Raw genomic sequence first — 6,018 nt, 5'->3', positions numbered from 1 at the left:
GAAATACATGAAACTCCCTCCAACAGTAATTAACCATAATTTTATCTTCATGAGCTGTATTATTAGACTACCATTGAAAAAGTAAAGGAGGTCAACCTCAAATCCGAAGCGACTTAATCTTGATAAGCCTAAATACATGATAGAAAATGTAGCACATGAAACCACGTTATATGCATCTAGTTTCCCTTTCACTTTTTGATCAAAGAAATAGAAGTAGACAAAAGTCATCAACAAAACTAAAAAAAATTGTGTGAACTTTCAACTGGGGAGAGGTGGAGCAATTTGATCCCTTTGCCAACCAAACAACAAGAAGGAAGCTAAAGAAACTAAAAATAATAGAGTAATATTTTCCACTAGGTCCACTTTCCAAATAAATTATTGAAAGAAGAGCTGGGAGCATAACAAAGCAATCCAATAATAGATGAAACGAAACACACAAATCTTCATAACTTTGGTTGCCGCAACCAACTCAGAATTTTGATGAGACGATCATCGATCATGTTCTTTTTCAAGCAAGTTAAGTTTACATTTTGCAACACCAACCATGACGACAATTACGAACTGCCAATGAACCACCACAATAATTCACCTTGACCAAACTAGCCACAACAAGGAAGGAGCTTTGCCAAAACGAAACAAAAATGAATAGTGTATGAAGAAAATAATGAACAAACAAAGGAAGAAGTTAAAAGGGGTAATTTTGAAATTTTATAAAAGTGTTGGGTGTAAAAATTCTTCCGGTGTAGGAAGAAAATCCTATTGGCTAATCACTAACATTGGGCTTAATTAACTTTTTTTTTTCTTGTCGGGGTATTTCATTACAAAGTCAATAAAAGGCCTTGTTACCTGATAAATGAACACATGTTTTTTTTTTTTTTTGCTATTTGCAGAATTTTGCTAATTTTTTTTCCTAATTTAAAAATCATTTAGTTTGTTCCTAATTTTGTTACCCTTGTTGTGATCTCCTTTTGTTTATAATATAGATATAGATATAGATTTTGGATGGTTATAAACATACACTTAATTTTTCTTTCATATCTTTTTCACAATTTTTTTTTCTATTTCTCCCTTTCTTTGGACCACACTAAAAAATTGTGGTGGGTAGTTAACGTTTACCATATTTTGTTCTAACCTCACCAGCAGGGTCTTTTCTTTGGTAGAAAATATTGTATAAAAGGACTTGGAAAATTTGTTCTTAAATGTTGTCTATGAACAATGTAATCGCTTTTTAAATAATAAAAAAAAATAGAGGCTAAGCTAGGACCAATTGACTTGAATGATCCTAACTAAGTGGGTACCACCTAAACCAAAAAGTCCAAACAACAAAGCCTGAAATTATATTAAAGAAAGGAAGGAAAAACAAACAGGTGACAAACATCATGGGGGACAAGAACCAGATCCATGATAGAAGCAAAACATACTCTACCTATACCTGTAGTATGGGAGAGCTTGTCTATCATTTACAAAAATTAAAACTAGTAATTATACTCATAACAAAATCCCACCAACAAAAATCAACTATATTAAACTATCCGCACAAGTGTTTCCTTCATGATAAATGTCGCCAGTAAAAAAATCCATAGACTTAGACAACTGCAAACTATTCTTCCATCTATTCCTTATGGGCCAAGGGACTATACTTTCATTTTTAAAAGCTAGAACCACCAACTACTGAGTCACATTCAATCCAAAGTTTTTTCAACCTTGTTGGTCAGCAGTTTCAATTACATTAATAATAGTTATTAGCTTAGTGTAAAGATCATGTTGGTGCCAAGATGTATTGCAAAACAACCCTTGATACCTGCTTGATGGTTCCTAAAGATGCCCCCACAACCAACACTACCTGGGCTCCCTTTAGCTGCACCGTTAGTGTTGCACTTGATCTAGCTAGGGAGGGGCAGATGCCAGGTGACTATATTCTGAATATGAACATGGTTTGGTCACTGATCAGTGTCTAGTTTAGAAAAGATGTTGAAGATTAAAACATGTCATATTAAAATGAAAGAGTAAGAGATTTCACGTTTGATATGATCGAAATAATATATATATATATATATATATATATATATATATATATAAACATTTAAAAAATGATGCTTATGTCTTATTCATTTTGTAATCCAACATAAGTGTAGATATACATTTATAACTATCGGTGACAAATATTCTAATTCTTGATTTCTACCCCCAAAATGAAATACTAATCATATAAATTAATTGGGTGTATTCTATTCCTAATTTATACAGAATAAAATATAGGAAAAAATTATAACATACTCTCTGTCCCATCCTTTAATATAAGAAATAAAAAGTTATTTTTTGTTCTAATTATAAGAAATATTGACTCAATATATTAATTGCTAGTTTTCTTTTATGTCCTTTGTTTTGTAAACTTTATTAATGAGACATGCATATACTTATTTCTCCTGTATTTATTGGTTTATTAAACACACAAGTTTTACTTATAGGTGGAGGTATAGTGTCATTAAATGTAACCACTAAAATCAATTAATTTAAAGAATATTTTTGAAATAAAATTAATATTTATGTCATTATTATTAATTAAAACTAACAAAGTTAATTATTTTTATTGGTCTTGACAAAATAACTGTTTTTTTTTATATATATATATAAATGACCGAAGGAAAGTATTTTCTTATCAGTTATACGTGATAAAATAATTCTCATCGATTTCTTGAATTCCTTATTAGATTTGAGTTCAGTCTAAATTTAAATTATAAAAGAAAAGGCTTGTAGTGTGAAGTTCTATAATTATAGTAATAACCTAGATGACCATCCTATTCTAAGTTATGAATCTTCATTCTTTAGTATTATCAAAGATATTTTTAGAACAATGGTCGTGCTTTCTTTTATATTCTTTGTAGTCACATCCTATGGGAAAAAAATATTTTAATAAGAGAAAAAAAAACTACAAGAATTTGTTTTTTTTTTCTCTCTTACTAGAATTGTTTTAGAGCATCCGCATTGCTAGGCACAGGTGCTTGCTGAAGCATCATTGCTTAAGCTTATTAAATTAAAAAAAATGGTTGCTATTATCATTCTATTATTTCTAAAGCTGGATTATAAGAGATGGATAATGATAACGACCCTTTTTATTAGAAATGATAACATTTTTTTACGGTTTGTAATGGTTGTTTTATGTTATAACTACTTTTTAATAATTATATATGAATATTGTATATAAATAGGGACACTGTAATTTTGTTTTTTGCACAATTAAAAACTCTCAAGTTTCTCCCATTCTCACTCTAAAAAAATTCTGAACTTCTTTGATTTGTTTCCATTCAATCCAAACCAAAATCCATTAGTGGCTTAATTTGATGTCAAATCATTAGCAATCCACAAATCCAGAATTTTTAAAATTCTTCAAATTTACCCAACCACCAAATAATCCTAATAATCCAAATTTTCAATATCCTACACCTCATTTCATCCTAATAAAATATTTTACATAATAATAGTCTAAAAAGTTTCTTAATTTTTAAAATTTAATCAATTTACAAATAAGATAATTATAAATTAATAAATAAGTTTTTGGTGGAGTCCATAAGAAGAGTTGTTCCATTGTAGAAATTTAATGCTTAGAGATGTATGTATTGAGAAAAGTGAAAATTTGTTATGTATACATATGTGTCCCATTGGAAGCACAAAAAATGAGTTGTTCCATCGTGAATGCTCTAAATACTAGAGGGGAGTCTAACCTCATCCTATGATTAGATTTTTTCTTTTCTTTTTAAACAATTTTTCACTAAAATAAAAATGTATGCACACACTCTTTACAATATTTTATTTTTAATTCATAATCTTGAACTTATCTTCAATGAATAAAACAAGTGAAAATCTGTTATCATGTTACATGTTTTTGTTTTTATTAACATGCATAACAATATGTGGTATCTTATTTTTTTGGTAATCATATTATCGGGTACAGAGTATCCATTAATCTTGTTGATGACTAATCTCTGTTAGGGAATTTGACTGATCACCTTTAGTTGGATTCTTCCCTCTCAATGTTTTTTTTCCATCCAGAAGACTTACCTGAGATCTTACTTAAGGAGATCAAGTTCAGTACCACTCAGAACAACGATTGGTTTAAATGATTTTTTGGTTTTTATTTTGGTTCTATCTTTTTGTTTATGTTTTGGTCCTTATTAATTTCTTTTGTTTTATTTCAATCTTTAGATTTCCTATTTATGTGATTATGTAACTAAAAAGCAATTCAATAACATACTTGATGTTGTTCAAAAAATAGGAATTTAATTTAAAAAAATAATATAAGAGCAATCTATAAAAAAAGATTACATGCAACAAGAAAAATAAAAAATAAAATTATAGTTTCATAGGAGCTAAATCAATGACATTCTCTCAAAAAAATCAATGACGTTAGAGATCAAAATAAAACAAACAAAATAAGAATAAAAGTAAACAAATTAAGAGGACCAAAATAAAAATGATTATATACCAAAATAAAAATGATTATATTATTTATAGAGACCAAAAATTTATTTATGTCTTGAATATTTAGTACTTTTTACTTTTATGATTTATTTCTATAAAATAGAAAAAAAATAATTTAAACTAAAAAATAAATTTTATTTTAGGATTTTTTTAAGTATATACCACGTGTGTTCTTCATATAACTTTTGTTTTAATTTTTTTGTAAAAGCGTCCGCATACACATTGAACTATAGACTTCTCATGAAGTTAGAATGCCATAGTTGCTAACATGTTACTTCAAAATTTGGTAAAGTTAGTATGTATTTTAAGTAAATCACATTCCATTATCTTAGTTTTATCAAAATGGCAGAAATTTGCAAGACAATCAACACATTCTTTACCTTTGCGGAATATGTGTGAAATAGTAAACTGCATTGAGCAGGTGGCTACCTAATAGTTGAGCCATCGAGTTCTAAGTCACCAAGGGACCAGATCATGAGATGTACATGTTTGAACAACCAGGGAAGAATCCCACTCCAACCATAGATGATCCCATCCCCTTCCTCTAGTAGTCTCTATCGCTTCCATAGCAGCTTGAAGTTCTTCACTGAAAGTTGTGGTTGAAGTGATTAGAATGCCACAAGAAAGGAGGTTGAATTGTGATTTTGACAACTTTTCTTAAAACTTTGACCTTCTTGAACTTTTAATCAAGATTACCTTGGTGTTCAAAAGCTTTGACATAGAGGGTCAAGCACCTAGACAACTAAGCTTTCTAAGTGGTTAGTCACAACATTCATTGTTAAATGTTTGATATGATAATGTGAACCTAAAGTCAATGCACATTTGCTCATGTTCATAAGTTCATTACTTAAATTAAAACATTTCTCATAACACTGTTATCATGAAATACTTAGAATGTTTTTGTTCAGAATGTTGTGCTCAAAAAGCTATTACTCAGCATGTTTATTCTAGCTTTCCATGCACAAAACTATTTTCATGTTTTATGAAAGCTTTCATACTTTAATGCATATGATTGAAAAGGTCTTAGGTAAATCTTTTTATCACAAACATAATTTAGTTCAAATATGCCATTTTACAAATCAGTTAAGCTTGTTATGAAAACCTTCTTATGTATGCATTTTGTTATATGTCATTCTGATGCTCAGAATGTTCTAATGCAAATGTAATATATATGACAACAAATAAAATAATGTAAAGAGAAAGGGAAAAGAGGATTCAATACAAGGATTTTTATATTGGTTCACCCCAACCTTGGGCTACATCCAGTCCTTATCAAAATTGACGAGATTTTCACTAACATAACCAACATGTTGGATTTTTCCAATTGCCAACCACTTTTTGGACTTCACACCATCTTCCTCATCACAGTCCCACACTTGGTCTTGATTTGGGGATAACCCGTCTCAACCACAACACCATGGGAGATATTATCCAAGTATTCTTCACATCTTCATGTGGGCTTAACACACGTAATGATTCTCCTAACTCTTGGGAAGCAAAGCCCACTCAACCACGACACCCACTTGGTCATGGGAGAGA

This window comes from Glycine soja, chromosome 20 (assembly GCF_004193775.1).
Source record: "Glycine soja cultivar W05 chromosome 20, ASM419377v2, whole genome shotgun sequence".
Lineage (NCBI taxonomy): Eukaryota > Viridiplantae > Streptophyta > Magnoliopsida > Fabales > Fabaceae > Glycine > Glycine soja.
Note: the sequence above shows the minus strand (reverse complement) of the source record.